Consider the following 12,301-nt stretch of genomic DNA (forward strand, 5'->3'; position numbering starts at 1 on the left):
GGAGTCAGGATCCTACCAGGCAAATTGAGCAAACAGCTGTCCCAGCAACAAACAAGGTAGAGAGCAGGGTCCTCAGAGTCAGGGTTAAGAGGGAAAACAGGCTCCTTCCAAGAGCCAGGAAGGTGACAGATGGGAGGTAGAAAGGAAATCTCTCTGAGTGACAGCTTTGTTACCAGAAGTCAATAGGATGGGTCCAAATCAAGGAATGAGAAAAAGGACATTTTAAGGAAAAAAAAAAAAGCACCTTGGCAGTGATCCCATGGAAAATAAAAGCCATCAACAAATAAACCATAGGTCAATGTACTATTGGGGCTGCTCCTACCCGGTGCTTTCAAGAATCCCAGTTATCCTCGGCTCCTATTATTTCATTGTTTAGGTAAGATTTTAAATAGATCCTGTTTCCAGGGAGAATCGTTTCTCTCAGAGACACTTTTAGCAAAAGGCTAACCAAAAGGGAATGAATTGCAACTGTTTAATTTTGAAGAGACTTTACATTTTTAGGCTCATTCATTTATTCATTCAGTCAACAGATATTTATCATATACTGCATGTGCGGCACTGTCCTAGGTGCTGGCGGACAGAGCATTGAACAAGACAGAAACATCTTCCTTCAAAGAACTCACATTCTAGTTTTACAGTAGTTGGAGATTCATCTGCAAATAAATTAATATCAAAATGTTTCTTTTTATAAAGTGACAATCTTGAGTATTTATAAATAAATAGGATTAAGTGTGCAATACAGATAACTACAATATTATGTAACTTTAATGACAAAATGTAAATTAATAGATTTACCAATAAATTATCGTCTTAAAGGGATATCACACAAATGTGACTTATAGTACTTTCATTTAGCATTATGGTTGTTGACTTACACATTTGAACTACTTAAAACTGTTGCTTGGAAGACAAAGAGAAAAGACTCAAATAGATACCAAAAATGTAAAGTATATACCATAAAAAGCAGTGTTTGTTCTTCCTGCTACAGTATAAATCCACACCTGTTGGAAACAAAAGCTGAAATTAGTTTTTTTAATATCTTTTGCAATATGTAAGGAATTTCCACCCTTCAAAGAGATTCCAAATATTAAAATATTGAACATATCAAAATATTTCTTCAAGTCTGTTGGGGGTTCTTAATTCAAGCAATAAAAGCATGATGCATAGATTTCTACTAAGGGTTATAGGAATTATCGAACAATTAATTAGGTAAAAATAATACAAAACTTCAGAGTAAGGGAAATGCCATGATGTGAAAACCTGCCTCCTAAGGAATCCTGTGGATCAAACCCAGCCTTGATAAACACATGAAAAGAGGATTTGTGTATGACTTCAACTTTTTATAGATGTTTACCTCTATAATGATAACTCAGACCTTTACAAGGAACATTAGAATCATAAAAATTTAAGAAAAACTCAAATAATGAAATACACAATTAAAATGAAATTTAACAAAAGCTGATTCTTTTTGACTTCACCAATTCAAAATCTGAGGGACACTTATAAGCACAAACCAAAGTTCACCTTTGTGGAATCTGAATTGAGAAATCTTCTACAGGGATGTTTCTCAGACTTTGCTGTACATAGGGCTCATCTGGGCATCCTGCTAAAATATGGATTCTGGTTTTATGGCCCTATGATGGACCCCAAGATCCCACATATCTACCCAGGTCCCAGGTGATACTTATGCCACTGGTCCACAAACATACTTTGACTAACAAGAGTATGAATAAATCAGCATAAGCTACATCATAAGAGGAAAGATAAACCAACCAAAACATACTTTCCCAATATCCTTGGCAGGGGGTAGGGGATATGTCTACTTAAAAATGACTCTATGTTGTGATGGGAGTTCCATTTGGCAACATGTTGTAAACAGCTAATTGAACCTAATTCACGTGGTTAAAATATGGGAAAAAAGAGATTTCTATTTAGAAATAGTCTACCTTGCCAATTTTTCATTTTGGTTCCTTCAGTCATATCACCTGCATTTTAGTTAATGAACATATATGATATAGAGGACGGAAAGCAAGAGAATGATGTCGTTATCCATATTTGATTAATTCTTCTGGGGTTCACTTTCTCAACAGGTTTGAGATCTCCTCTCTTACTCATTCACTTATTCAGAAAGTGGAAATGCTGCTGAGAGCCTTAAGTCTTAAGGAGACTAATTCAGAACAAATCATAAAATGTCCTTCCACAACTCACCTTATCTCCGGTAAAATGAAACATATAAGGTTTTTTAAGGTAAACATTATGATAATATTCACCATAAATAATAATGCATTAAAAGCTTTAAAGTGATATTTTTATGGGTCACTACCAAGCATAGCATTAACTGAAGTTATCCAGAAGTTCTTGATGTTGATGTCACTTGGTCCCTGCATATTGCTGAGGCAAAGAATACTAAGAAGTAATGGAGACAGCACTTTCCTATATCCAGGAAATGCCAAAAAAAAAAAGATTCTGAAGGATATATCTTTATTCATCAGTGATGACCTGGTTTCCTATGGCTAACCAATAATATCCTCACCACAGGAAAACAGAAGTAGAGGACAGGAGGACAGAGTTGGAGATGCAGTGCCAGCAGCATAAAACAAAACAAATAAAATGTAGCAAGAGAGAGTTTCAGGGTAAACGTGAGAGCTCAGAAAGAGGAGATGAATGCAGCAATGCATCACCAAAGCAACAGAAAAAGAAAGAACAACAAGGATACTTAGGAAAGTTGGAAGAATTTTTGAAACCAATTTTTAGCCATAAAACTGCCTGCCTGGTAATGGAGTATCTCCAAGATCCACTGAATACGGATAATACCAGTCCCATCCAAGATGGCAGAAGGATACTCAAACACAAGCACATGATCCATGTGAGAAGCGCTGTCCTCTTTCAGAGATGCAGGCTTATTCACCATAGTCTCCTGTCATCAGACAAATAACAATTGTCTGTCCTATATCTAATTTCACATTTGCTAAACAAATTTTTCTTTACCTACAAGGGAAAGAATTTAACCAATCTGGTAAAATAAGTACTGTGACAAAGTCAATACTTACATTTCTAAATATAGATTAATAAATTGACACAGATGGAGGGAAAAAGGCCCAAGGAGAGATAGGAGAAGAAGATCAAGAACTGAGTTCTTTACCACAGCTAGAGCTATCTATTCTTCTTGGGAATTACTAGGGGATAGAAACAGAGTGTATTTCATAGACCCAACTTCACAAAGTGGGAGTTCAGTGGAATACCAGACAAACAGAGTCAGATTAGAAATGAAAAGAAATTTATTGGGCACAGGTTAGAAGAATTTGAATAGGGAAAAAAACAGAGAAAAAAAAATATAAAGAAATCAAAATTGAAAAAGCAAAGAGAACTGAGTCTCGAGAAAAGAAATTGTGATGTATAAAGCAAACTGTCAATATGGATTTACTTCAGAGTGTTCCTTTCATGGGGTTCCACTATGATCCCCAAAACTCAGAATGGACCTAAAAGGAAATTTCCAAGTCTAAGTCATTCCCTTGGAGATCTTTTATTCCCAACCTAGGGTCTACCAAATGTCACAGGGTATGGAAACTCGCTTTCTGCTGGTTGGTGATATGGGCATTTTCTTCCCTGTGTGGAGAAATAAGCAGTGAGTCTTCAGCTTCCCATCACTCACCATACCATTCAATCCTTCTGCCATCTTGAATGGTACTGGTTTTCTCTGTGTGCTGTGGAGCTGAATCCAAGCCCCAGGTCTGCTGGAAAGAACAAGAGGCCATGTAAATGTACAACAGACAGAAGAGACAATAACTCACTTAAGTTGACTTAACAATTTACAATGAGCATGGGACTCTGGTTACATTTTAATGGGGGCCAGTCCCATTAACAGAGAAAGAGAATATTCAAGGCTATTGACTTTGTTTAAGTGAGGTTCTTGTATGAAAGAGGAGTAAGAAAGACTGTGCTGCCCTCAACCTCTGCTTCAATTAAATAAATCACGATTCATGACTACTCCTAATCTTTAGTAAGGGATGTTCTAGACTAATATTCCTTAAAGAAAGAGAAAAAAATAAAGAATTAATTCATCCCCGATCAAGTCAAAGCTGATGGATGTTCCTGAAATTTAGTAGGATTTTTTTTAGTTTCAGCATTTCTTAGAGGTCAACAGGAATTCACACCTAAAGAGTCCATAGTTTCTACTCAGCTTCTACTCTCTCATTAAGGATGCAGTCCTCTGCTTTGACTGATCTTTGTACTTTTTGTGAGTGACTAATGTCCTGTTGGTGGTTTGAAAATATGAGGCCTGTCTTACCCTGCAAAAGACATTCTCTGGAAATGCTCTGAAATAAAATACTCATGTGTGCACAATGTTCTTACACATCTCAGTATTTATGTCTTTAATACTTACCAAGATACCTTGTGCTAAAAGCAACACTTGATCTTCCATGGCAGGCACCAATGGCAAAGTCAACAATAAGAACCACACAGAGGTCTCAAGAGGAAAGTTGCAAAAAGAAATGAGAGCCCAGTTCCCTGGGCTTTTCCTGAGCAAAGGTGTGGAGACTGGGATGTTTTTCTTTGGGCTTTGCCCATCTTGCTTTTCCTGGGTCCTTCCTCAACCATCTCCCGTGACTCCCAAGTCCTCTCGAACTTCGCCCTTCTACCTGCCTCTTGGTGGCCCAGAGCACATCCACACAGTTGGAACAATTCGGTGGAGAGCTTCCTCAAGCAGTGTCCTCCCTACAGGCAGAATAGGACCAGAGAAAAGCTGAAATCAACATTACTCTCCAGAAACGAATTTCCAATTAATCCTGGCCTCAACATAACCATGTGTCCGAATCAGATCAACATTCACCTGTTAGTGGCTGATGGGTGGTGATTGGAAGGGAGCTTGGCGAATGGAGTGTTAGTAATTTTGGGTTTCTTCATCCACTGTGGTTTCCATGGGGATGTTTTGTTTGTGAAAACTCCCTCGGTGCTCACAATAACGCACACTTTAGTTATCTATACTACTTCAATAAAATGCTGAAATATAGTGGCCTTAGCAAGGGCATAAAGAGATTTGAAAAGTTTCAAAATAAGGCAAAACATAATCAACGTTATGTGGATATCTTTAAAAAATTAGAATACCATTTGGCAGTACTATCAAAACAAATGCTTTGAAAATAATTTAACTCAGTCCATTCATTCTACGAAGAATCATTTTTTAAGAAGTGTTCATCGGCCCCAAGTGAGCTTTCAGTGTTTGGTTTCTACAAAGTGTCTGCAGAAAGAGTTAGAAACTACCTCTAGCACAGGGTTTGAGAAGAGGGCAAGCATCATCAAATCCAGACACCAAAGTTGGAGGCCTCTGGTTGTTTGAGTTATTCTCCTGCACAGTGTCTCAAACTCAGCAGGTCATCCATAGAGAGGTAAAGAAATTAAATTTATAGGTCTAAATTAATAATGCTTTAATTTTGTATAAGTCTCTGGAGTTTCAGCTCTTTTTTTTTTTTAAGAAGGACCCTATCTAATCTAAAAAGGAAGGTTGGTCTAACTATTGCATGACAGTAACTGGGGGGTTTTATCTAGCAGAACATTTACCATGAGCTAGAGGTTTGTATCAGTCTTACGCCCATGGCATGCGACATCAAAAATTGTGATGTCAATTTTTGTAATACATGTTGGCTTTGCCATTTGTGCCACAATAAGAACCATTCAGAGGTCTCAAGAGGAAACTGGCAACATGAAATGAGAAATCTGTTTCCAGGACTTAGCCTAAGCAAAGGTGTGAAGACGGGGATGTTATTATGGTTTGGAGGTAAGGTGTCCCCCAAAAGCTCATGTGTGAGACAAGGAAAGAAAGTTCAAAGGAGAAATGATTGGGTTATGAGAGCCTTAAGCCAATCAGCGAATTAATTCCCTGATATGATTAACTGGGTGGTGACTAAATGTGGATAGGTTGTGGCTGGAGGAGGGGGGTCATTGGAGCAGGTTTTGGGGTGTTTGGTTTTTTTTTGGCTTTGCCCATCTCACAAAGAATCACAATTTAACAGAGTATAGAAGTACCTACCAACAACTGTAAAGGTACAAATATTGAATGATAATTTTAAGTATTTTATTTATATATATTTTTTTCAAAATTCACCATTATTCAGTTCATGCATTTTATAAAATTAAGATCTGCTATTTTCTACCACATAAAAATATTTTTGTATTATTTAACTCATTTTCCTTTCCTTAATCTGCTCCAAGATGGAAATATTGTAACTTTTATATTTCCTGCATGCAGACATCTCAAATATGAATTTTTCATTCAGAGAAAATACTGGTCCTTCCCCTTTGAGAGAATATCTAGGCTTCCAGTTCATGCCATTGTTTGAAATGTGCCTCAAGTGTTCTGTGTTGGCATCATCGGTTCCTTAGCAATCATGAAGAAAACATCTGTGGAAACTCAGTGTTCGATGTTTAGTTACCTATGTTTCTATTTTCTCATACTTCATTCTATGCCTGACAAGAAGAAAAACACCAACTACTCTCCCAGGGCAATCTTAGAAAAGCGCGTGAGATATCAACATCATGTGTTAGATCAATTGCTAAAATCATGCCTAGACCTAAGACGAAGTCATTCACATCTGGAGACTAGAAAAGCAAGAAATAAAAGTATGCAATTTCAACTTCTTGAGTTTTTTTTAGGGGGGGGGCGCATCTTTTTACTTTAGTTACTAAATCAGTCAGAAATTACCTCCACTCAAATATTACTTTCTTAGTCCCCATGATACACCAAAGTCAAGGCAGAGAAGCAGAGGAAAATACACAATCTGCAACATCACATCCATAAGCAAAAGAGAGAGAGAGAAAGAGAAGAAAAAGAAGACTAGCAAACTTATGAAACACGTGGGGAAAAAATATGGAGCACACTATTCACATGCAAAGTTATTTAAAGTTTCGTAACCCTCCAGCTCTATCCCCAGAGTCTTTTGCCCTAACTCCTTTAGCAATCTTTCTTCTGGCACCATACTGTAATTGCAAATGACGCTATAAAATATCAAAAGACATGCTGCTAAATGATATCCATTGATTTAAATTTTGAAAGAAGCCAGAAATCCTTCTAAAATGTTCTAGAATGCACAGAACAGCTGCCACCTCCTGCCTAAACCTACCTTCCAAACGAATCACTGGGTCATCATTGTTCAAGTTCATACGTCTTCGTAGAGAAAGCGTGGGACACTTACTGCATGCCGTGAGACCCAGATTGACATGCCGTGGACAGAGATGTGATGGCCAGACCCCTCTTTCAAAGGACACACTGCTTCCCCAGTTGCTCAAAATATCAGCAAATGACCTCTAGTTGCCAACTCCTTCAAGGTTTGGTTGTTTGTTTGTTTGTTTTGTTTTAATTGGTTCTTTTTAGTTATTCATGAAAGTGGAATGCATTTTGATATAATTGTACAATCGTGGAATAGATCTTATTCTCATTAGGACTCCAGTACCTGTCCTTTCTCTTCCCTTTCCCCAGCCACTGCTTCCTTCCCTCTATTGATCTTTCTACCATTTACCCATCGTTATTTTTATTTTTTTAATTAATTTCTTGTGGATGTACACAATGGTGAGATTCAGTGAGGTGTATTCATATATGTACGTAAGAAATATATGTCTGATTCATTCCTCTTTTATTTTCCTGTATTCCCTTCCCTTCATTCCCCTTTTCTAATCCACTGAACTTCTATTCTTCCCCTCTCCTCTCCCTTCATTGTGGGGTAGCATCCACACATTAGAGAGAACTTTTAACTTTGGGAGGTTTGGGAGTGTGGGCTTATTTCACTTAGCATAATGGTCTCCAGGTGCATCCATGCACAGGCAAATGCCATAATTTCATTTTTTATGACTGAGTAGTATTCTATTGTGTAAATGTACTACATTTTCTTTATCCATTCATCTGTTGAAGGTCATTTAGTTTGGTTCCATAGTTTGACCATTGTTAACTGAGCTGCTATAAATGATGATGTGGCTGTGTCACTGCAATATGCTGATTTTAAGTCCTGTGAGTATAAACCAAGGAGTGGGATAGCTGTGTCAAATGGTGATTCCTTTCAAAATTTTCTGAGGAATCTCCATACTGCTTTTCAGAGTGGTTGCACCAATTTGCAATCCCACCAGTGATGTATGAGAATACTGTTGTCCCCACATCCTCACCAACATTTATTGTTACTTGTATTCTTGATAATTACCATTCTGATTGGAGTCAGATGAAATCTCAACATAATTTTAATTTGCATTTCTCTAATTACTAGAGATATTGAACTTCTTTAAAAAATTAGCTGTAGTTGAATACAATACCTTTATTTTACTTATTTGTTTTTATTTGGTGCTGCGGGTCGAACCCAATGCCTCTCATGTGCTAGGCAAGCACTCTACTGCTGAGCCACAACCCCAGCCTGATATTGAACATTTTTTTCATGTATTTGTTGATCATTAGTATTTCTTCTTTAAGAAGTGTCTGTTTAGTTTCATTTTGTTGCATATGGTTTTCCAGTTCTCCCAGCACCATTTTCTCCAATGTATGTTTTTGGTGTTAAGCTTTTTGAGTTCTTTGTATATCCTGGAAATAAATATCCTTTCTGAGATGCAGGTGGCAAAGATTTTCTCCCATTCTGTAAGTTCTCTCTTCACACTCTTGATTGTTTTCTTTATTGTGAAGAAGCTTTTTAGTTTGATGCCATCCCGTTGATTAATTTTTTTTTAATTTTACTTTTTGTGCTTTAGGAGTCTTGTTAAGGAAGTCAGGTCCTCAGCCAATGTTTTGGAATGTTGGGCCTACATTTTCTTCTAGCAGGTGCAGGGTTTCTGGTTTAATTCCTAGGTCTCTAATCCACTTTGAGTTGAGTTTTATGCAGAGTGAGAGATAAGAGTTAAATTTCATTCTGCTACATGTGGATTTCCAGTTTCCCCAGCAACACTACATCATGTACAACCAGAGAAATGACAATCTGTGCAACTGTGTATATGTTGCGGAAAAGTTACATTTGTGGAAAAGGCTATTTTTTTTTCCCAATGTATGCTTATGGCACCTTTGTGTAGTATCAGATAACTGTATTTTCTGTGGGTTTGTCTCTGTGCCTTCTATTTCATTGGTCTTCATGTCTGTTTTGGAGCCAATACCATGCCCTTTTTGTTACTATCGCTCTGTAGTATAACTTAAGGTCTGATATTGTGATACCTCTGAAAACTCTTTTCAGCTTAAGACACTCTTCTGAGCCAAGGCCACCTGCTTCCAGGTGTGGATCACAGCTGATGACTGATTGCAAGGACATAAGGGTCTGGCCATTTCATCCCACCATGGAACAACTCTGATGGAATATGCATACCTCATAGCTCCTGTAGGATGTCTGGCCTGCATTGCAGTTCTCCCTCTGCCCCATCCTGCTTCCTTGAGTGCCAACCCAGAATCTAGATCCTTCTCACCAATCTCTGACTCGACATCTGCTTTTGAAGATCTCCACATAAGAAATAACCACAATGGTTTTGTGGAGCCCCCAAGAACCACTTAGGAAAGACAGAGTTTCCTTCTCAAATCCTGAGGAACTGTGCTATAGTAGCAAGTTAAAAATGCCCCTGAGATATGGAAAACAGCTTATTGAAATTAAAGATTGTGCAATTTTAAAAACTCAAAGAACTTTCTGAATGTAGGTAAAAGATTTCCTCTCCTGTAAATTGTAAGACAGAAAAACGAAACACAAAAAAAAGTGCAATATTGTGATAATGAGAAAGGACAGACAGAAGAGAAAGTATTCAAGGTTGCTAAGATCCCAACCCCACCTGTTTCCTTATGTCTCATTAACTAGACTGAGTCATTTCTGACCACATAGATGTATGTATGCATCTTCTAAGAGGATAGTATACCGTGAGTTCCTGCTTTGATTGGTTATAGGCTTAGAAACTTTGGCAGTGACTCAAGTCACCTAGAATGACAACCTGGGAACACACCTTGGGCACCTTACCAGAGGGTAAGCCCATATACGAGCAGGCCATGAACTACAGCTATTTTTAGCACTGAGTCATCCCAATATGACAGAACCATAAAACTTTGAATTTCATAAGTGATTTTCATCTGGCAGAAATTTTTTTAAAAACAGAACAAATGTATTGTCAGGATAGAGTGGGCCACAGGATCTATTCAAAAGTTATCTGAAACTGAATCAAGAATTTGCATAGGATGGTTTGAAAAGAGCTGTGTTTTGTGGGTCATTGTAACTTGTGTTCTTATGGAAATTTGTTTTTCAGACACTGTATTTTTCTATATCTTTGGTTTAGCAGATAGGCATTTATTTTTGACAGATGATTCCAGCTTTTATAATGCAAAACATTTCTGCAAATTGTATCTTAAATGAATCTTCATAAAAACGAAGCATAAGCTTTTGCATTTGTTGGTTAGAAAATATTTAATGTCAGTGAGAAATTTCAGTAAATGAGCAGGTAAAGATGAGAAGAAATACATGTGAATGTTTATTAAGTGGTGTCAAAAAGCAAAGCAAGAAAAATAAAAACCCTTCAAAGTGTTGTTTCTTGTACTCAGCTCCAAAAAAAAAAAAAATCTAGCAAATAAGTATCAATCTAGAATCCAAATGTCCTAAGAAATTTAGTTATGACCATAAACTAGCATCCTGGGGTTCAAGGTCCGATTCAGAAAAACTGGCATGTTTCATGTTTTACAATTCACAGGTACTCAAAGGAAGCCTGGTAAAGACCTGTGCTTCTCCAGCCTAAGGCGGTGAATATGAAACCCTTGTTAGAAAGAAGAGATTCCTGAAGGAGATGGACTACCTGGTCCTAGTCCCTAGAGCCCAGGAGAAACGGGAAGAACAAGGACAAAAAAGGAACAAAAAATCCTTTGCTGAGGCCAGAGGGGAACCAGTCAGCTTCCTAGAAAGACTCCTATAGCTAATAAAAAGGAAAATCTCACTCAAGACTGAGGGCACCAAATATAGATATGAGAGTCTCCGGAAAGAGTCAATCAGAAACTTCTTATCAGGAAGTCAGAAGTTCATGGTCATAGCACACTAAGTCAGATCTCTATATAGATTGGTTATCTCTCCCTCCCTCTGTATGCATGTGCATATATGACTGTATGTATGTATATGTACATGCATATATGACTGTATGTATGTATACATACATACATACATACAGTCATATACACCTACATCTATACATACACACATGCATGCACATACACATATACCCATAGATTCATACATAAACACATACAGATACTCCTTGACTTATAATGGGGTTATTACATTTGGATAAACCCATCATAGTTGAAAATATCATGTTAAAATGCATCTGATATACTTAAACCTCCTGATCGTCCCAGCTTAGCAACGGAGTGCATGGCACAGGATCAGCACGCGGGGCTGACTCAGAGCTGCAGCTCCCTGTTGCTGCCCAGCCTCGCGAGACAGTTCTGCACTGCAAGTCGCTAGCCCGGGAAAAGATCAAAATTCAAAACTTGAAATTCAGTTTCTACTGAATGTGGATCGTTTCTGCACCACTGGAAAGTCAAAAATTGCAAGTTTAACCAGTATCAGTCAGAGACCATCTGTATGTTGAACCGCTTAGAACTCAAGTTTGAAGGGGAGCTCTTTGAGAATGAAGCCTTGAGGTCAAGGTCTTACCAACAATGTCTCTAATCAGAGTCTCAGCAAAGAACAATCTGGTAAAGAGTTAAGGACTCTCTGCCTTGCTTTATATTTGCTACCTGAAATCTTGCAAAGTTTTCCAAGGTTTCTAAGCACGCTTGGTATTCTTTGGGCAAGTGACAAAACAAGCAGAGACTGGCCTATCATTATGTATTTTTACTTTCTATATTTTGTTCTTGGTGGTAAAAGTAGAAAAGGATTTAGGAGATGCCATGTTAACATTTGCATTAATTCACACTTTCTTTGGAAGTTTAATCCTACCAGTCAGGAAATGCAAAATTTAAGGTTCTTCCATTTATGTAAATCTGCATGCCTTTAATTGGAAGCATTTTTAATTACCCAAGAGCAACTATTATTTTATTGTCCCCTTTTTACAAAATAACAAGTTAAGTTTCCTTTGTAGCATCTAATTGTCATGCCATTCATCAACTTTAAGCTTCAACTGGCTACATTGCCATGGTTCAATGCAGAATGTTGTTTAAAAGACTATGCATTCTGCACATCCAAAATGACACTCATGCACAATGATTTTACAAACTTACAATGCGAAATGAAGTCATAGAGCAATTGGAGAAAGCAGACCCGTAAGCCAAAAACTAAAGCTTTTATAAATGCATGAATATAGCCTCCAATTTATCCACATC

The 12,301-nt window shown here is 37.6% G+C and overlaps 1 long non-coding RNA gene across 4 annotated transcripts in view; it reads right to left on the reverse strand.

Moving 5' to 3' along the window:
* Nucleotides 1-856: 856 nt before the first annotated feature.
* The window catches only part of LOC110598390 (uncharacterized), a 173,148-nt gene continuing 161,703 nt past the window's right edge, over nucleotides 857-12,301 (reverse strand). The window contains exons 5-7 of one of the 4 annotated variants that reach the window (XR_013426132.1): nucleotides 4,385-4,716; nucleotides 3,658-3,734; nucleotides 857-1,001 (exon numbers count right to left, since the gene is read on the reverse strand). This is a non-coding gene — a long non-coding RNA (uncharacterized LOC110598390). Of the gene's footprint in view, nucleotides 1,002-3,072; nucleotides 3,735-4,384; nucleotides 4,717-12,301 lie in introns of those variants that run through there. The other 3 variants (XR_013426135.1, XR_013426133.1, XR_013426134.1) reach the window with 3 other exon arrangements.

The sequence above is a fragment of the Ictidomys tridecemlineatus genome, chromosome 9 (assembly GCF_052094955.1).
Source record: "Ictidomys tridecemlineatus isolate mIctTri1 chromosome 9, mIctTri1.hap1, whole genome shotgun sequence".
NCBI classification, from domain to species: Eukaryota; Metazoa; Chordata; class Mammalia; order Rodentia; family Sciuridae; genus Ictidomys; species Ictidomys tridecemlineatus.